The sequence below is a fragment of the Felis catus genome, chromosome F1, assembly GCF_018350175.1.
Source record: "Felis catus isolate Fca126 chromosome F1, F.catus_Fca126_mat1.0, whole genome shotgun sequence".
Lineage (NCBI taxonomy): Eukaryota > Metazoa > Chordata > Mammalia > Carnivora > Felidae > Felis > Felis catus.
The window spans coordinates 27,238,211-27,260,252 of record NC_058384.1 but is presented as its reverse complement, the minus strand read 5'-3'; the positions used below and the strand labels follow the sequence as shown (position 1 = coordinate 27,260,252).

The 22,042-nt window shown below is 36.0% G+C and overlaps 1 protein-coding gene and 1 pseudogene across 3 annotated transcripts in view; both read left to right on the top strand.

The window, feature by feature from the left end:
- XPR1 (xenotropic and polytropic retrovirus receptor 1) overlaps window positions 1-22,042 on the top strand; it is a 217,096-nt gene that overhangs the window by 82,768 nt on the left and 112,286 nt on the right. The window lies entirely within an intron of this gene.
- LOC102900485 lies at window positions 12,308-16,938 on the top strand (annotated as a pseudogene).

The following is a 22,042-nucleotide window of genomic DNA, read 5'->3' as shown; positions in this document are numbered from 1 at the left end:
TTTTTTTTTTTGGTAGAGGTATAACATAAAAGACTGGAGGAAATAAGTTATAGTAATTATCTATTATCCAATAAGAGAAATTTGAACTGTTAGCATAAAGTAACATTTATAAATTGAGAGAGCAATTTGAGGTACAATTTTGTGTGTAGGACATGAAAATGAATATTATAATTTAACATTATTAGACCAGTGATTTTCAGAATGAACTCCCTTGAACCAATAGCATCAGTATCACCTAGGCTTGGACCTTACCTCACACCTACTGAATTCAAGGGATGGATCTGGACATCTATGTTCTTAACAAACTCTTCAAGGGATTCTGATACATGCTAAAGTTTGAAAAAACACAGACTTAGAATGTTATAGTCTTTTTTTGTACCAGCCAGTAAATAAAATTCTATATGTGTTCTTCCATTCAGGAGTTATGCCCTTAGAATGTCTTAATCAGTTAAACTATCCATATCAGAATGTTTAAAAGGTAGAATTGATCAGAGAGTAAAATCAGAGCATGTGGTTGTTAGATGTCATTAGAATTTACAGGGTGATTTCTGTATTTTGTACTGACACTGGAGGAAATCCAGGTTATAAGATTTCAGCATTTAGATAAATTTATCTTCCTATTTTTTCTTTTTGATACCATTTGTTGACATTTAGCCAGAGTGTTGAATTTGACAGACTGAGGGTAGACTTAGTTAGTTGTTAGTAATTGGTTTGGAATACCACTTGATATAGTATCAAAGTAGGTCTTTGAGAGAGGGGAGGAAAGAAGTTCTGCCTAGCTTGGGTTTCAGCAGGGACTGAAAGTATCATTTTGCCACTGGTTATGTGGGTCATAGTTTGAAAGTCATTGTCCCAATATAGGTAAAATATGTCCTAAGACACAGTAGTGGGTTTAGATTTTTTTTATATACAATGAGCATTTAAACAAATGTTTGAAGGAGAGAGTTAGACTTAAATTAAATTGTTACTTTATTTTATATATTCAGTTATACATTTTAACTTTATTTAGAACTCTCATTTTCAGACTGGACTAAATGAAACTAGAAATTAGTTGACAGGCGCCTGGGTGGCTCAGTCGGTTAAGTGTCTGACTTTGGCTCAGGTCATGATCTTGCAATTCGTGGGTTCAAACCCCGTATTGGGCTCTGTGCTGACAGCTCAGAGCCTGGAGCCTGCTTTGGATTCTGTGTCTCCCTCTCTCTCTGCCCTTCCCCCACTCATGCTCTCCCTCTCTCTAAAAAATAAATAAAACATTAAAAAAAAATCTTTAAAAAGAAATTACTTGACAAATTGGCCTATGGAATAAAATGATCTGATGTGTAATGTAACTTAGTTGAACAAAAGTGTAATTTTATTTTGTTTTTAACTGATAAGTTAATTTGTGATTATTAACCTGTGATTTGACTGTTCTTTTGAAAAATACTACCTAAGAAAGTAAAATGTTTCACCATCAGAACAGTGGTCCCAAAATAGAGTTCAGACTGTTTTTCAACCTGACACAGTTGTTTCTCTTGCTTTGCTCTCCTCCTAAAACGATGTTTCCATTTTGGGGATGCTAAGAGCTATGATTATTTATAGACTAGTGTGTTTTGGACAGGTGGTGTGTTTACACAGGTCAGTGGAATTATCAAATATCCCCCAAGACCTCTACATTTTGATTTATCATCACTCTTTGTATTTAAAATTACAAAATACTTGTGTTGGGTAGATGGAGAACATTCTCTTTAATTTTATATTTTAATGCAGCAGATGTCCTCTATTTTTTAGGGTTTTTCCCACAGTTTTGGAATGATAGAGTTACTGGTAAGCTCTATAGCTTTGTTACTGAAAAATTTTAGAGTTTTTTGTATCTTCTTAAAGACCATGCAATTTATACGTATCTCCCCCTTTTTTAGTTTCTGCTTTATATTTGACAGGAGATTTTAGGGAGTCAGATTCTGTAAGAGCCTAAAGCATTCATAAGTTATTGAAGCTATTTATATTATATAATTCCAAAATTATAGTAAAGTCATAGAGTAACTGTTGGCAATACTACATAACAAAAACTTCACAAGTTAAAACAACTGAAGTTTAGCATGTGCACATATTTTTAGCTCTAAAACCATTGCTTTATTAATTCTGTAAGTAACCGGAGAGTAAATACTCTAACTATTGTACTAGGGCCAATTTGCCACAAAAGGCACCAAATTCTTTCAGTCAACCTATATGTGATAGTTGTCTTCTCTAGTATGAGTTCACAAAAGGAACTGCTTTTACTTCCTTGTAGTAGGCTGGAACTACTTTCATTTTATTCCTTTTTAAGAGCCCCTGCCTCTTAAGAACCTACTCCTCCCATCTGCTTAGAGATTAAAGGATATAATATAGTCCTTTTCAGAAAGATGTTAAGTAAAATGATCTCCTCCTTTTTTCCTCTTACCTGTCTTCAATTCCTCTGGAATCTCCTCTTTGTTCTATATTCATTAAGCCTTGGCCGTCTAATGTCATCTTCAGTTTTCTATATTACACTGAATTAACAACTTCTCATAAGATCATCCTGATAGTTTATCAACTAGGAGTAGTAGTTAGCTTGCCTTGAGACATTTGGCTATTTCATGATCTTATATCACGTGGTTAAAAACCTCTTTCTATCTGGATATTGTGTGTGACAGTTTGTATTCATCAGTCTTTTCTGTTCTAACAGTTCTGATTTTACTCTTCCTTCTACAAACAAAGATGGAAAGAAGAAAAGTGGGTTCTCTCCTGAATACATTAACACATAGTTTAATAAAAAACCAGGATCATGTGCCAAATCCTGGAGGTGAGAGGTGGTCAAAAAAATAAGCCATGATCCATAGGAGGAGGAAGAAGATTCTTACCTAATGCAGTGAGATAAATGTTACAAGGAAAAAGAGAACCAAGTGCTGTGAGAGTAAGAAGGTGACATTTGGCCTTGAGGAAGTTTGGGAAGAGATGAGTGAATATCTAGGAGAGTGGGCATTTTAGCAGGATCTTGAAGCAGGGCTAATTTATCCTCTAGGCACTGTGAGCACAGTACCTAGGGCCCACAGTTCTCTTAGGAGCCTGCAGAAAAGTTTCAATTTTAATTTATTTTAAAATCAAAAGAAGAATGAATATAGGAATAATGAATATGTAATAATGAACCCAACCCGCATTATATTCATCTTTATACTAATGCAGATATAAAATGTAATTTTCAATATTTTTAAAAATAGAGGTAGTGGCTTACCAAGGTGAAAGTACCTGGGATTTGCAAAAACCATAATGCAGCATACTTTGAAGGGGAAAGTAAGCGTTTGTGGGTGCTAGGGACTGGGATTGGCAAAATTTTGAGTAAGAAGCTTGTGATTAAATCACAGATTCACTTTAAAGAGCTTAAATAAATGTGGTTTCTTTTACACATGCTGCTGCTGCTAGTTGAAGTATTATGATAATGAGACAAATAAACAGTACTTATCTAAACTAAATACCACTTGATTTGCTAAGCCCCAAATAAAGACTAAATAGTGAATGAAATAATCATTATGTTGAGAGGCAGTATCTACTTTAATATTCCTTAGTTATTATAAATTTAATATCAACTTTTCAAAAAAATGCTAAGATGTATACTTCACTGATAACAGAATTCACTGGTAACAGAAATGTCGCTAAAATGTGGTGGTGTGAAAATTACATCTTTGATTCTTAGAAGTGCTGTAATTTTTTGGTTTTGCAAATCCATTGCCATACAGGGTCATATTTCAACATAAAATAAATCTCCACGGTGAGATAAGGATTGACCATTTCAGACATTGATTTTATTCACCATTATAAAATGTAACCTATAGGTGTAGGTTAGTTATAATTACTCCTATTTTATAGATGAGAGAAACAGTCAAAGAAAGATTTGGAGTATTTTTTCCATGGTCAGACATTTAATAAGAAAGTGGTGGGGCCAGGATTTCAAGTTGGGTAATCTTGATTCCAGTACACTTCCAAGTTGCCAAATTCAGTTTCGGGTAAATTAAATCCAAGGTCTTTGGGGACAGGTAATGGGCAGATGTTCAGCATGGTGTATAAGTCTAGATCTCAATATAGGCCAGAGATAAAGATTTTGATGTTTTCCTCATATAGGTGGTAGATTTTAGTAGGAAGAACCAACCCTGAAGATTAGTATTTTGGAAACCAAAATGAGAGATATGGTGTCAAGAAATATGAATGGTCAGAATTGTGAAATGCAGCAGAGGATTCTTAGAAGATATGGACTGAAAAGGGTCTGTCTTAGCAACAATAAGGATGTCATTGGTGAATTGCAAAAAGAAGTATTTAATCAGGGGTGCCTGAGTGGCTCAATGGGTTAAGCATCAACTCTTAATGTCAGTTCAGGTCATAATCTTATGGTTCAAGATTTTGACTCCTGCTTTGGGCTGTGTACTAACAGTGCAGAGCCTGCTTGGGATTCTCTCTCCCTCTCCTTCTCCACCCTCCCCTGTTCTTGCTCTCTCAAAATAAATAAATAAATAAACAAAAAATTATTTAATCAGCAGTGCCCCTCTCTGTTAGAAGGGAAGTTGAAGCACAAAGAAGGTAAACCTTAGAATGTGACCTTTACTGGAAACTTATAACTTTTATTTATTTGGTTTTTGTAGATGTTACTAGTTAAGGATCTTGAGATCCTTGTTGGTAATGAGCCAGTGAGGAATGACAGAGATGCAATTTAGGTCCCTTGATTACTCATAAGGGAGATTTGATCTCAATATGTTTTTAGTGTGACTTTATTGAATAATGTCTGTTGAATTGCAAAAACCCACTTGAATTCAGAAATACATATTGTCAGACAGAATGTATCTGTTCTGTATTTAATAGTCCAAGTCTATTTGAAAAGTGATCAAATAGTGTCTTTTTAAATAATTTGAAACAGATTTGGGTATTACATTGTGGCTCTCTAGACATTTAACTTGTTTAAACTTAAGAAAAATTGATTTCCAATTAACACCAGATTTCATAAGAAAGAAAATATTAGCTAAATAATTAATTTTTTTGAAATGGTATGTATTGCAAACAAAAACAGGCAGCATCTGTTAATTCAGTTGGGTAGACAAGATTGAGCTTGGGCCTTTAAATTTTTAAATATTGTTCAGAATTTTTATTTCAAACATCTTTTAGGTATATTTAGTGCTAATACTATGTCTAACCAAAGCTTGAAGTCTTTGATTTATCTATAGTTATTAAATATTTTATTGACTGATCAAGTGGTGAGAGCTGGTCAGCTGACATTCTCTTCACTTGAACTCCCTCTTAATGATTACCTTCATCTACAATATAATGATATTAATTACATTAATTTATATTAGTTATCTTAACTGTTAATAACTCTGAGGCATTGCAGTTTTAAAAATTGATTTATAAATAAGGTAGTAAAGAATAAATTATGGTCAGAATAGTTTAATTTTAATTTTAATTTTTTTTTTTTTTAATTTTAGGGAGAGAGAGCCCAAGTTAGGGAGAGGGGCAGGAGAGAAAGAATCCTAAGTAGGCTCAGCATAGAGCCTAATGCGAGGCTTGATCCCACGACCCTGGGATCATGATTTGAACCAAAATCAAGAACTGGATGCTCAACTGACTGAGCCACCCAGGCGCCCCTGGGGTTCAGAATAGTTTTAGTGTATGTTCCATTGTATTCTTATTAGGTGAAATTTTGTAATTCACACTATTGTAAGATGTTTCAGAGGATTTTGAAGGTCTTCTAGTTTCACCTCCCATCCCTTGCATGAATCCCTTTTGCATTATGACTGAGATGGTCATGCAGTCTTGACACTTCCAGGGATAGATCATTACCTCTCAAGATATACAGGAACCAGTCAGTCATGTGTGCCTACCATATACTAGACATAGCAATGAACAAAATAGATACTTGCCCTATCCTCATAGAGTCTATAACTCAACAGTGAGTTTGAATAAGTAATTAAAAGTATGTAAGCATTGTGAAGAAGAAATACAGAGTGCTATAGACTAATATCACAAGGGAATTTAACAAAATCTGAGAGGATCAGAGAATGTTGTCTAAGGTATTAAAGTTTTAACGCTAACATTTGGAGGATAAATTAGCTAGGATAAAGGTGGGGAAGTTTTTCAAGTCGAGGGAAGAACCTTTATCAGGATCTAGAGTTGAGAGCATGGCACATTCAAGGAACCTGAAGTAACTATAGTGACAGGGCATTCTCCTCACCTCTGCAAGAACCTAGCATGTCTCTTATGTATTGAGGACTAAAGAAACATATTTTTATTTTAAGGATTTTCAGATTTGGAAAGTCAGCATTAGCAATAGTGAAGTACTTCCCTTAAGTGACTATAAGAATCAGACATTAACGAAATAAGAACAGGATGTTAAGAAAACCTCTCACAAATAACTGGGGTCCAGGGGGAGTGGAGACTGAAAGGAGATGTGAGATATTATACAAGTAAGGGCAACCGGTTGTAAACATGGGTGTTATCACTAATACACTTACAGGCTGGTAAGACTGGAGGAAATTCAGCTTATAACCTAAAATGGCATTTTATAAAACAAATGATTTGTTAAAAATTATATTCTTCCTTTTTGTTTCATGTCTCTCCTTGCTGGGAAATGGCCTCTTGCAATCATGATAATATGACTTGATACTGTTATTTGATTGTTGACATTTTAAATTTTATTTTTTAAGTTAACATACAGTAAGGATGGGGCACCTGGGTGGCTCAGTCAGTTAAGCATCCGACTTCGGCTCAGGTCATGATCTCCTAGTTCGTGGGTTCAAGCCCTACCTCAGGCTCTGTGATGACAGCTGGGAGCCTGGAGCCTGCTTGGGATTCTGTGTCTCCCTCTCTCTCTGTCCCTTCCCCTCCCTGTTTGTGCTCTCCTTCCCTCTTTCAAAAATAAGTAAACATTAAAACATACAGTAAGGTTTACTTTTTGGGGGTGTATAGTTCTATGAATTTTAACATATGTATCAATCTGTGTAGTCACCACCACAATCAGGGTACAGTGTAGTTCTGTCACCCCAGAATCCTTGAGCTGTCTCTTTGCAGTCCCACTCTCTTCCTACACATAACCCCTGTTTCCCATCTCTATAGTTTTGTTTTTTGTCTTTTTCCCATCTATATAGTTTATTCTACATAAATAGAATAATATGTATGTAACTTTTTGATACTGGCTTCTTTCATACAGTGTAAGTCCTGTGAGATTCATGCAAGTTGTTACTTTAACAATAACTCATTCCTTTTATTATAGGTTTTTGAGTGAATATAAGTTTTTTATTTCTCTAGATACTCAGGAGTGGGATTGCGGGGTCATTTGTTAAATCTGGTTTAGCTTTGTAAGAAACTGCCCAACTGTTTTCCAGAGCGGCTCTTTTGTATTTCCATTGGCAACGTAGGAGTTCCGTTTGTTCTTCATCCTCACCAACACTTGATATGGTATTTTTTTTATTTTAGCCATTCTAATATGTGTATAAATAAATGGTATCTCGTTGTAGTTCTTTTTTAGAGTCTTCATTATAATTTACAGAACACAAAATTACGCAAAGTGAACAATTTTGATGTTTTTAGGTATTCAGAGTTGTGCAAGCATCACCACAATCTTAAGTTCAGAACATTTTCATCACTGTGGTTTTTATTTTGCATTTCTCTCGTGGCTAATGGTATTGAGCATCTTTTCATTTGCCATCTCTGTTTCCTAGTCTTCTGTCCATTTTTTATTTGTGCTGTCTGTATCCTTCCTGTTGAGTGCTGAAAGTTCCTTATGTATTCTGAATATAAGGCCTTTGTTGATTATGTGCACTGCAGATACTTCTCTCAGTCTGTAGCTTGTCTTGTCATTCTTTTAACAGTGTTCTTTTGCATAGCAAAAGTTTTTAATTTTGGTGAAGTCCAATTTTTCAGTGTTTTCACTTTGGTGTCTTCTCTAGGAACTCTGCCTAACTTCTGGTCACAAAGATTTTCTCCTTTATTTTCTTCTAAAAGTTTTGCCGTTTTACATTTAGTTCTGTCATCTCATTTGAGTTAATTTTTATAGAAGGTGTGAGCTTTAGACCAGTTCATTTTCTTACATATGGATGTTCACTTGTTCTAATATAATTTGCTGGAAGACTCTACTTTCTCTTTTGAATTGTCTTTGCACCTTTGTCAAGAATCAATGGGCCATATTTTTGAGGGTCTATTTCTGGACTCTGTCCTGTTTTATTGCATTATGTTGCTGTTTGTCCTTTTACCAATACTGTACTATGGACAATGTCTTACAATCAGATACTGTGCTTTCTCTGACTTTATTGTTCTTCTTCAGAAATTTAATGGTTTTTCTAGTTCTTTTGCTTTTCCATATAAAGTTTAGACTCAGTTTATCTGTATGTACAAAAAAATCCCCCTGGCATATTGATTTGGAAGTATGTTAAGTCTATGGATCAATTTAGGGAAAGTTGACCCCTTTACTGTTTAGTGTTCCGATCTGTGACCTGTGGTAAGTCTCTCTATTTAGGTCTTTTTTTATATATTTCATCAATGGTTTATAGTTTTAAAGCTACAGATCTATGTATATTTTGTTATATTTATACTTGATTGTTTCTTTTTGGGTTTTGTTGTTGTTTATTTTGGGAGAGTGAGAGAATGAGCTCGAGTGGGGGGAGGGACAGAGAGAGAATCCCAAGAAGGCTCTGTGCTGTCAGCATGGAGCTTGATCTCATGAACTGTGAGATCATGACCTGAGCTGAGATCATGACCTGAGCTGAAATCCTTCCCTACCTTAGTGTTTTAGCCTCTGCAAGTCCCTGTTCTTACCATTGTCATTGCCACCACTACCACAGAATTTCTTAGGGTCTAGGGTGTAAGAAAATGGATAAAAGAAAAAAAGAGAGATTCTCTCCACTGAGTGTTAAGAGATCCATTTTCTTTTCCTCAAGTTGGATTTACAGGCTGTTTGGAGCTCAGTCTGTCTGCGCTGATGGCCACTTTTGGGTTTGGGGGTGTCATTGAGTCTAGGCCAATGGTTATCAATAAGGAAAAAATTGCCAAACTGATGGCTGTTTTGCTGCTACTTCAAATTCTGGTTTTTTCCGGCAAACTGTCTGATCCTATTTACTTTTCAGAGCCTTCAAATAACTGCTGCATGTGTTCTGTTTAGGTTTTACAGATGAATTCAGTGGGAGAGACAGATGGCATATGCTTACATCTTACTCAAAACCAAAACCTTGATTGCTTGTTTTTTTTAATAGGACACTTAAAAAACTATTTTCTTCCCCTCTAAACAAACAAAAACTAGATCTTGCTAGAACCGAGCTATTCTTTAATACATTTCTTTGGGTAAGCTTCATTAACCCCTGAAAGGGGAATTTTTTTGGGAGGGGTGGTGAGGGACATGAGTACAGGAATTACTTAAAAATTTGTTGCCTTATGGGGAGCCTGGGTGGCTTAGTTGGTTGAGTGTCCGACTTCGACTCAGGTCATGATCTCATGGTTTGGGAGTTCGAGTGCCACATCAGGCTCTGTGCTGACAGCTCAGAGCCTGCAGCCTGCTTCAGATTCTGTGTCACCCTCTCTCTCTACCCCTCCCCTGCTCACACTCTGTGTTTCTCTCTCAAAAATAAATAAACATTAAAAAAAATTTTTAAAAATTTGTTGCCTTGTATATAACATGCCCATCTTTCGAACTGACTTTAAATTACATTTATTTTATGTAGCATGATTGAAATCAGCTTCATGATTTTTATAGTTCACTTAAATTGAAATCTAATTGTATTATTTTTATGACAAGTGACCCTTTGTTCTTAATTATGAATAATCAGTACATGCTTATTTAATATTTGCAACAACTCTGTCTTCACTTACAACCTATTTAGTAGATAGATCTGATCAAGGAATCTAAATATTATATAATTACATTGCCTGAATCCAAAACTTAGAAATTGGTATACTTTTTTTTTTTTTTTTTAAAGAATACTAGTAATTGTAACATTTTTGCCTCAGTGGATTATTGTAGCTGCCTATGAACAACTTTTATCTTCACTGGCTATCAGGATAAGCACTGGTTTTCAGAAAATGTTAAAAATTATCCCATAAAAAGAAAGTAAGAGCTATTGTTGAAAGCTCTTATCCATTCATTTGGTAGTGGATTGTTTCTTTTTACTTTTTAGCCCATACAGATCAACCCATTATTTAATAATGAAGTTTGTCTTCATTGTTAGAATTTTAGGGTTCTTAAGTATAGGGATTATTTATTGTTTCTTTAGCACTTACTGTCATTCAGTAGATAATGAATAAGTTATCTTAAATTTGGATAGTGAAGTTTTTTAAATAAGTTAATAGGGAAGACTTTATTGCTAATTAAATATGAGACATTACAGAAATATTATTCCGACTTTGAAATCTGCAGGGCAGAAACAGTGAGATAACGTGTGTATGGAGTAAACACATGTACACGGAAAAATAGAGATTTTATAGCCATTAAGAGACAAGACTGGCCAATCCCACGGTTGCTGTGGCTTTCTACTTCCCAAGGAGTACATCTCTGTTAAGATTTCTGTGGGTGGGTCCCTGGCTTTTTGACCAAAACCCTGTGTCCATGCAGCAAACTCTCCCTTATGTAAAGTGATTAGAGTATCTGTTTTTGAAATCAAAAGTACAACAGAAACAGGTTTCCGCTTAAACATTTGCAAAGAAAAACATCCTTATATGAATTTTAATGAGGTTTGGTATAAATTATATCTTTGATAACCTAGTATGATACAGCACAAATTTAGAGTCAGTCATATATCACCTTGAATCGGAGAGTTACTGTTTACCTACTATGTGATCCTAAACAAATCACTGCTAAGTTTTAGTTCCCTTGTTTGTGAAGCATTTACATGAGATCCAGTCAGTAGTGTACTGGAACTGGCTTGCACCCCTTCATAAGAGCCAGTTGTTAAAACTTTAGAGATCTTATGAGCTGATTGTTAAACACAGCCATCATTAAAAATTAAATGATACAAACTTTAAATTATGTTAAAAGCAAAAATAATGCTGAACCGGTCACGTCCTAATTATTTGGCTACATCGTACAATATGTCTATTATGTCTGTGTGGTGAAATACCATATAATGATGTGCTGTTGCATACCTCTTCCCAACTCTGTGTTCAGTGCATTTACATTGGTACCTTGAAATCTGCATGATAGTATTTATACCACAGAAATTGGTATTATTTTATTTTTTTGATTTATTTATGAAAAATACTGATTTATTGTTTTGATGGTTGTCTAGATGTAACAAAGTGATAGAAAAATACCAATAAAGCAGATTAAACTTAAAAGTTTGTTGGGTCTGTTGCTTGTTATTGTTAGTAACTCAGAAGTTGATGAAATATTGTAAAATACAGGCATACCTCGTTTTATTGCACTTCATTTTATTGAGCTTCACAGATACTGTGTTTTTTACAAATTGAAGCTTTGTGGTGACCCTGAATCCAGTAATTTTATTGGCACTATTTTTTTCCAGTAGCATTTGCTCACTTCATGTCTCTGTGTCACATCTTGATAATTTTTGTGATATTTTGAACTTTTTCATTATTGTGTTTGAATTACTGCAATTTCATGATAAAACTTTAATGGATGAAGAGTTACTTCTCATGGATGAGCAAAGACAGTGGTTTCTTGAGATGGAATCTACTCCTGGTGAAGATGCTATGAATTTTGTTGAAATGACAGAAAAAAAGGGGGGGTTTAGAATATTACATAAACATAGTTGATAAAAAACAGTGGCAAGGTTTGGGAAGATTGACTCCAATTTTGAAAGTCCTCCTGTGGGTAAAATGCATCATATGCTACAGAAGAATCATTTGTTAAAGGAAGGGTCAATTAATGCAGCAAACTTCATTGTTGTCTTCTTATTTTAAGGATTGTCTGAGCCTGGGTGGCTCAGTCGGTTAAGCATTGGACTTTACCTCAGGTCATGATCTCAGGGTTGGTGGGTTTGAGCCCTGTGTCAGGTTCTGTGCTGACAACTCAGAGCCTGGAGCCTGCTTCTGATTCTGTGTCTCCCTCTCTCTCTCTGTCCCTCCCCCACTCACGCTCTGTCTCTCAAAAATAAACAAACATTAAAAAAAAAAAGAATTGTCTAAGCTGGCTGGGAGGTGGTGGTTGGGCAGCCAGCAGGGTGTGGTGGAAGCCACTGCTTCCTGGCTGCATTCCTGGCCAATGATACCCCCAGAGAGGGCAACCTCTTGGCACTCATTGGGCACACCAACAGCCTCACCAAGCCTGCATTCCTCGCCATGGCCATCACCTCCAACCTAGGGGTGGTGGCCCCTCCAAGAAACTAGTGATCAAAAATTTCTGAGACAGACCAAAATTGCCTGATAGCTGCGCTCAGAATACCTGGCAGAAGCATCATGAGGTAGTGAAAGCCATACAGCGTGATACCTCCATCAGATGCAACCTGGAAGAGCTCTACCAGGATGTTGAAAATACCTGTTCTCAGAAAGTTTCTTCAACACTTTACAAACAGCTGCGCCAGGTCTGTGAAGATCACGTCCAAGCACAGATCCTTCAGTTTAGAGAAGCCTAGATAGTGTTTTATTTTTAAAGAAGATTAACGTGTGCTGGCAAGATCATTGCAGACAAATGATCATTATCAGAAGTATTTTCCTGTTTTTGGATTGCATTTTTGTATTTCTGAGTTCCCCACTTCCTTCTGTCTGGAATATGGGGTTGGAACTTTTTAGAAAGCAGATCAGTAGTGATAAAAATGCATCTGAGTAAAAGTATTGATGGAAATTTGCTATTAATTTAATGAGAAAGGAACATTGAAGCAGTGGATTGAAATTTACTGAGAACTCAGCTGAGTATGCTCTCTGACCTTCAGGTATATTAAGATCCACTTGAAATTTTTGGCTTGGCAGAAACTAACTGTTTATATGATGCAGAAAGCCACAGATTAATGCAAGAAAGAGAGGTTCCAGAATATCTTAACCATGTCAGTAAGTGTTTAGAGGAAGAAGGAGACCAAGTAATCATGTATTTAGACCACAGCACACAGAAACCACTGATTGCTTATGTGGAGAAACAGCTATTAGGAGTACATTTAACAGCAATTCTGCAGAAAGGGCTTGACCACCTGCTTGATGAGAACAGAGTGCCTGACCTCATTCAGATGTACCAGCTGTTCAGCCACATGAAGGGCGGGCAGCAAATCCTGCCGCCGCACTGGAGCAAGTACATCCAGACTTTTGGGACAACAGTTGTCATCAGTCCCGAAAAAGACATAGACCTAGACATAGACAGGAACTGATGGATTTTACGGATCTGATGGGCAATGTGATAGAAGTGTGTTTTCAGAGAAATGAGAAGTTCTTCAACTTGATGAAGGACTCCTTTGAAACATTTATCAATAAGAGGCCAAATAAGCCTGCAGAATTGATAGCAAAGCTTGTTGGTTCAAAATTAAGAGTGAGTGTTAAAGAAGCAATAGATGAAGAGCTGGAGAGGATTCTTAACAAGGTCATGATAATATTCAGGTTCATTCAAATGCGTTGAAGCATTTTATGAAAAAGATTCAGCAAAAAAGACTCCTTGTGGGGAAGAGTGCCTCAGTAGATGCTGAAAAATCTATGTTGTCAAAACTAAAGCATGAGCGTGATGCTGCTTTCACCAGCAAGCTAGAAGGCATATTCAAGGACATGGAGGTCTCCAAGGACCTCATGGTTCCTTTCAAGCAGTATGTGCACAATAAAAATGACCCATGCTCTATAGGTCTAACAGTTAATGTACTTGTGATAGGATCCTGGGCAATACACTCATCTATGGAAGTGCATTTAACTCCAGAAATGGTTAAACTTCAGGAAATATTTAAGACATTTTATCTCGGAAAGCACAATGGTTGAAAACTTCAGTGACAAACTAAATTGGGGCGCTTTTTTTTTAAGTTTATTTATTTATTTTGAGAGAGAAAACATGAGTGGAGGAGGAGCAGAAAGAGAATCCCGAGCAGGCTCCCCATTGTCAGCACAGAACCCAATGTGGGGTTTGATCTCACAACCTGAGTCAAAACCAAGAGTCGGACGCATAACCAGCTGAGCCACCTAGACACCCCAGGTCATGCTGTTTTAAAAGCAGAGTTTAAGGAAGAAAAGGAGTTCCATGTGTCCCTCTTCCACATGCTGGTGGTCCTCATGTTCCATGAAGGGGATCCATTCACCCTTGAAGAAATAAAAAAAATGTCCACAGGGTTAGAAGACAGTGAACTGAGAAGAGCTTTAGAGTCCTTGGCCTGTGGCAAAGCACAAGTTCTGGTTAAAAGTCGCAAAAGGAAGGAGGTGAAAGATGGGGACGCATTCATGTTCACTGGGGAGTTCAGGGTTTTTCTAATAAAGATCAACCAGATCCAGATGAAGGAGACCATTGAAGGACAAGTCAGCACCACTTGAGAGAGTGTTTCAGGACAGACAGTATCAGGGTGATGCTGCTATTGTCAGAATAATGAAGATGAGAAAGACTTTTTTAAAACATTTTTTTAATGTTTATTTATATTTGAGAGACAGAGAGAGAGAGAGAGCACAAGTGCGGGGGGGGGGGGGGGGCAGAGAGAGAAGGAGACACAGAATCCAAAGCAGGCTCCAGGCTCTGAGCTGTCCACACAGAGCCTGACACGGAGCTTGAACCCACGAACTGCAAGATCATGACTTGAGCTGAAGTCAGATGCTCAACTGACTGAGCCAACCAGGCACCTCAAGAAAGACTCTTAGTCATAATCTTCTGGGTTCTGAATTGTATAATCAGCTGAAATTTCCAGTAAAGCCTGGAGATAGGAAAAAGAATTGAATCTCTTACAGAGGCTGTATGGAGAGAGACAAAGACAATTCTAATCAGGACCACTACATGGCCTGATGTGTTGGCCAGCTGTTTTCTCTCAGTGAGACTCTAGAATATAACTTCAGAGCAGTGAAGCACTTTTGTGCTTTTTCCAGGACTTCTGATATTGAACGAGCATGGAGACTTTTGGATTAGAAAGAAGAGATGATTCTTGGATCACTCTTCACAAAGCTTAAGGGTTTGCAAATGGCACATGTGCCTTTCCCTCCAGTTCTTACTCTTACTCTTTTTGGCGTTTAAATAGTTTCTTTTGCTCTGTGCAGAATGAATTTGAGATTGGACAAGAAAATATTAGTTAAAAGAGGTTCCTTTGTAAGGTGTCGCTCTTGTGGCAGAACACTGAAGGTTTGGTTTGGCATGTGTGTGTGATTATGAATGTATAGTTAAAAGACCCTCCATGGGCTGCAGAGATGACTGGATAATTAAAGTCTTGATATTGTGAAGCAGAGGTTATTTTGTCAAAAGATGAAGAGAATTTTGTTGGCATCTGATTTCACATTGTGTGTGTATGGGTGAGGTTGAACACAGGATAATGATGATGTCTTGATTTCAGCTCAGGTCATGATCTCGTGGTTTATGGTATTGAGCCCCATGGTGGGCTCTGCACGGGCAGCAGGGAGCCTACTTGGGATTCTCTCTCTCCCTCTCTGCCCCTGCCCCTCCCCCTGATCATGTGTGCGTGCTCTCTCTCTCTCTCTCTCTCTCAAAATAAATAAGCATTTAAAAAAAAAACTTTAAATCTCCTATAAAACTTTTTACAATGGTTATAGAACAGTTAACAATAGCCATCCCTGTTCATGGCTGTTAAAACAAACTAAACTTTATTAGAGCAACAGTACAAATGCTGCAGTTAAAAAATTCAAATAGCAGTTACCCCAGTGCAAAAAACAGGGGCTGCTAGATGCAATCTTAGAAGACTGAACACAGATACACTCTTCCCAAACCCCTTAACAGAAAATTCGCAAACAGCTCAGAGAAAGTCAAACAGAGATGCTCATGGGTTCACCGCAGCAAGTACAACACAACCCAGGGCTCTCTCAGTAGACATGAGAAATCTCACCATGAAACCTCACTCGAAACAGTCAGTCATAAGAGTTTAAAGCATATGGAAGATAAAGGAAATAAAGGGATGTCAGTATTTAGTTTTCATAAGTGATTAGCCAGGTTTTGACACTATTTCTTCTTAATGCTTGCCAACGAAGGGCTCTTGTTTCCAACCTAAGTGTCCATCAACTAAGAGAACCTGCCTTCAGGATTTTGTTGGCACCTGATTTCATGTTGTGTGTGTATAGGTGAGGCTGAGCACAGGTGATGAAGTTAGTACTTTAACTGTAACAAAGAGACTTTTCTAGAAACGTTTAAAAGTACTTTATATTTTACATAAAAGCATGTTTCATTTTTGATTAAAAGCTACCAAACGAATTTTGATCCAGGTATCCATGTTTAAAGTAGTGTTTTCTGGGATGTACCACCTATGTAATTTGATTTTGTGCTAAATTATTAAAAGTTTCTCCCTTTTTTGATTTTACCTTCCCCAGCTCCCAAATTTATTACCAGCCTCTGCCTATGGGTCCTGTCCCCATGCTTTAATAAAATCACCTTTTTTGCACCAGAAAAAAAAAAAGTTTCTCCCTTTTTGAAACATGTGTGTTTAAAATATGACATCTTATGGGTTTCAGTATGGAAATCCTCACCCTTTAAGTATTGTCATCATTTCTATATGTGTAAATTTTCATTTGCAAGTTCTGTAATATGTGGTCTATAAAAGACTAAATAGATTTCTACCTCTTAAATTTTACATTTATTGTCTCTAGAAAATCTCTCTAGAGAGTGTTAATATTGTAATTGAATATATAAACTTACTCTGAATAAAATTAGTTTAATTGGCCTAAAAAAAAAATTTGCCTGAGCATCCCAACCTTCAGCAACTACCATCCTGATCAGTCAGCAACCGTCAACACTGAGGCAAGATCCTGTATCGGCAAAAAGATACCATTTGCTGAAAGCTCAACTTATGTTTAACATTTTTTAGCATATATTTTTTAATTAATTAATTTATCTTTGAGAGAGAGAGAGAGAGCGCACAAGTGGGGGAGGGGCAGAGAGAGAGAGAGAGAGAGAGAGAGAGAGTCACAGAATCCGAAGCAGGCTCCAGGCTCTAGGCTCTGAGCTGAGCCAAAGTTGGACGCTTAACTGACTAAGCCACCCAGGTTCCCCAGCATATAAAGTACTTTAAAAAATGTTTATTTATTTTAAGAGAGACAGAAGGAGCGTGAGCAGGGGCGGGGTGGGGAGAGAGAGAAGGAGAATGAAAATCTCAAGCAGGCTCCATGCTCAGCTCAGAGCCCAACGCATGGCTCGACCTCAACAACCATGAGATCATGACCTGAGCCAAAATCGAGAGTCAGACGCTTAACTAATTGAGCCACCTAGGTGCCCCATAAAGTATTTTTTAATTAAGATGTATGTATATTGGGTTTTTTAAAGACATTATGCTATTGCACATTTAGTGGACTACAGTGTAGTATAAACATAACTTTTTAAATTTTTTAATGTTTATTTTAGAGAAAGCGCATTTGAGAGAGTGGGGGAGGGGCAGAGAGGGAGACACAGAATCCAAAGCAGGCTCTAGGCTCTGTGCAGACATCTGAACTTGAACTCATGAGCAGAAAGATCATGACCTGAGCCGAAGTCAGACACTTATTTGAGCCACCCAGGTACCCCTAAACATAACTTTTATATGCACTGGGAAAGCAAAACATTCATTTGACTCACTTTTTTGCAGTATTTGTTTTATTGCAGTGGTCTGGATCCAAACCATCAATATCTCCAAGGTATGCATGTATTATCTAATTCAGCAAAGAAGTTGCTGATATCGTTGATGAACGAATGAGGTTATGACATACATCATTGTTGTTTCACTTTCCTTTATTCTTTAAATGAAAATGTCAAATAACATTTAGATTGGAATTACACTCCATCAGTTGCAACCCTCGGTTGGCTTCTCATGAGTTTGGCGAAATCAGAAGAGCATTCTGTGAGAGTAAGCTGGCTTTATGAAATTTACAATAAAGACTATTGTATATTTTATTATAATTTTTAAATTATCTCCTATAGCCTTCAATATTTATAACAAACACACATTTCATACACACACACACACACACACACACACACACACACACACACACACACACACACACACACACACCCAAGGGCTGATTGTTAAACATTCAGCAGAACACCTCTGTGTTGCACAGAACGGCATTCATTAAATACTCCTTTCTCCTCTCCTTTTCTCCCCTTTGGCCTTTTTAAAGAAAATAAAAATATCTACCCTACTTAATGTAATCAGGGTTGGTGAAAGAAAAAACTCTTAACACTGGCTTCAACTTCAAGGCTGTTATATTCTTTAGTATTGTCACTTTCATCCTTATATTAAAAACAGATCTTAGTTAAAAAGGACAAATGAAGATTTGAGGGAATAGTATATTCTTTTGAATTCCATTGCTGGGAGCTCTCATGTATAAAAATACCAATACTCAATTCTGTTTCAAAGAGGGACATTATAGGCATAACAAATATAATGTTTATTAAATATTGGAAAGCTCCTGTGAATCATAATACTTGTCAAATTTTTCTTGAAAATGTTTTTCCAAGAAATAGGAGTAATTTAAATTTGTCCTTTTATTTTGAAACTTTTTGTTCTTTTTCCCCTTTGTCCCCAATCCAGTTTAATAAGGAAATGATCTTATTTTTAAAAAACAACAACACATTTTGACACTGGTTACAGTCACAAGCTGATTTTCTTTCATTCCAAAGATATATTATGGATTCTTTAACAGCATTATATTTTCTGTCATTTTGATTTTTCTCCTCATTTTTAATCTAGAATAAAACATTTTTTAAAGCTCCTGTTTGACAGGGTTTTTTTTCTTACGCATTCAGAGTATACTCACTTCCCCTACCTTCATCTATATTAAATAAAAGAAAAGCCAGCTATATTTCTGTGGTGCATAGCTGATTGCTTTCCAGCTCCCAAAGGAGAGGAACTAATTGCGAAACATAGAGAAAATGAAACAGTGAGATACCTTTCTATGTGGATTTAATAGTTACTAATCAGGGAAAAGTAAGCCTTTACACGTTCTAATCCTATTACTTCCAGAAGAATAACATAGAGTAATAGTGTTTCCTTCTCACGTATGTTTGCAAATATATACAGGAAGGATTGAATTATGTTGGCATCTTTATAGAAAACCAAGTGACCATACATATGCCGACACCTCTTTCTGTGCTCTGTGTTATACTCCACAGGGTTTATCCTTATGCCCGTGTAACGCTTGTTTTCATTACTATTGCTTCATAGTAAGTCTTGAAATTGGACAGTGTAAATCTTCAGTTTTTTTCTTCATTTTCAAAATTGTTTGGCTATTCTAGGTTTATTGCATTTCCAAATAAATTTTAAAATCCTGTCAAATTTTGTAAAAACAAACAAAACCCCAAAGAGACCCTGCTGGGATTTTGGGATTTGGGGATATATATATATATATCCATATATTTGGGACTGCATTAAATCCACAGATCATTTTGGTGAGAATTGACACATTAACAATGTTGAACATTGTAGTTCATGAACATGTAGTATTTCTCCACTTATTTAAGTCTTGTTTACTTTGTCTTTTTTAACATTTTTAGTTTTCCAAATAGTTTCTGTTTTCCACACTTTTATGTACAGATCTTGCACATATTTTGCTCAGTCTGTCCCTAAGCATTTCATACTTTCGATGCTATCATAGATGATACTATTCTAGAATAATTATTGCTAGAATGTTGAAATACAATTGAATTTTGTATATTGTCCTTATAATCCAAAACCTCGTTAACTTATTAGTAATAGCACTGCTTTTGTAGATTTCTGAGGATATAGTACATACACATTATGTTGTCTGTGATTAAAAACTATTATTTTTTTTATTTCTGATCCGTATGCCTATATTTTTTATAATTGTTAACCTACAAGTTACAGGCATACCTTATTCATTTATGTATTTTTTGTCTGATCATTAGTAACTTCCTTAATTTGAGATCATTATGACCAAATTTTCATGCTGTTAGTAAATAGAGGAATTCTTTGGTATAGCTTTTCTAATAAGGCCTGTCATTCAAAAGATGCCTTTCATATCAGTACCTAATAAATAATACTTGGAAGGGAATGTATTAGAAAATGTAAGTTTCTAATTTTTACAGAAAACTGAAGCTATTTCTTTGAAGCTTCTTTTAATCCATATCTTTTATCTGCCACTGTTTAAAAATTTAAGACATATTTTATATTCGTAGATTTACTTTGTAAGGAAAGCAAGTTTACTTATAAAACAGCCAAACCTGCTGATAGCATTTTGAAATTTTGTGTATTCTTCCATAATATTATAGTTATTGTATTGATGTACAATAACATTGTACAACAATGTATTGATGTTTTATACATTTCCTAGAAAATTAAATATAGGTTACTTTCAGAGGTAGAATAATTTAAATGAACCAATAGTTCAATTTGCAGTGGCAGACCCTCTTTCCTGTAAAATAGAAAAAGCAGATGGCAGTAATCACTGAAATAAATTTCATCAGCATGTCTGTAATTTTAAATGTATAAGGGTTGTTGAGCTCATCTTTCATATAGACTGTTGAAATTTGTTTCCATCATGGAGGAAGGAGAAAGGAAGAGTTAATGTCTAAGGGGAATAAATGTGTCGCCCATAAGTCTGGGGATATGAGCTGGGATCCTTATAAATATAGAAACCAATGTAATGATAGTATCGTCTGTGACACTTAGTAATGGAAAAAGAGGAAGGAGATAGTATGAGTATGAGAGAAAATAAGATTGAACCTTCAAGTGAAAGTTGAATGTTTATTGTATTAATTAATACTTACTTGCAGACTTGAATGCTAACCTTGGCTGGCAGAAGATGCAGTGGATGGAAAAGGAACTTTGGTTATAAATAAGATCAGAAGAAACGTGACAAAATAAAGGATAGTAGTTAGGTTAGATGACTGAATTTTTTAAAGGATTATTTAGTCTCACTCTCTCATGTAAATTATATGGCTAAATTTGGTGGTTCATTTGGCATGGTTTCATTGTAGATGTTAAAATTATTTGGATAGGAAGTTTGCCATAAAGCATTAGATAATATTGGTATCTCCCTATTCTTACCTTTATCTTTTCTGAGAGCTTACCCTTGAACACACATGTGCTCGCGCTCTCTCTCAAAATAAATAAATAAACATTAAAAAAATAAGAAAGAAAAAATGCCCAGGATAATTATGTAGAAAGGACACTGTGTTAGTAGTGGAATCTGAATTTGAATCGTAACTCAGCCACTTGGTTGACTTTCGGCAAATCACTTTGAGCCTAACTTTGCTCTGTACAAAATGGTAATGGCATTCTGGCAATTCAGGACTCTAGCATAATGTAGATACTCAACAAATCATAGTTACAACTCTTTTGGAAAAAAGAAAAAAAGAATAATTAGAAAGTACTTGTTAAGGTAATCATCTTTATAAAGTCAGTGCTGAAAATATTAGAATTGTCACTTCAGTGGCATTGCTAATGAATAATCCAAGAGGAACTAACTTTCCTCTTTTTTGGTAGTAATGTAATATTTTATCACTTAATTATATATCATCTTGTACTGTTATCAGTGTGATGTAGGTCTATAAAATCAACATACTGTATTTTGGCTGAGAGTAGGAAATGTCTTCCACTTTTAGTGTAGTCTTAGCACAGTGCTAAATATACGTTCCTATAAATGTTTGACACATGGGTGAATATGTATTTTAAGTTGCACTTTATTTCTTCAGCTTTCACAACTATTGTTCTTATAGTTCTCTTACAGTACTGTTTCCCACCACTAAAACCTGTATGTCCTCAAACATGTCTAACTTTCGTTAGAGCCTTTGCATTTTCTATTACACTTGTCCTCACGTTTTTGCCAGGCTAGCTCCTCCTTGTCATTCAGATTTCAACTCAAATGCCACCTCTTCACAGACATGTTCTCAAACCACTCATTCTAATGTCACCTTCCCTGCACTTTTTACAGTGTCGTATTACCTGGTTTCATTTTCTTCATAGCCATTAAAACAATCTGAAAGTACCTTAGTTTATTTAATGTCTTGTTTATCCTTCCTATAGAATGTGAG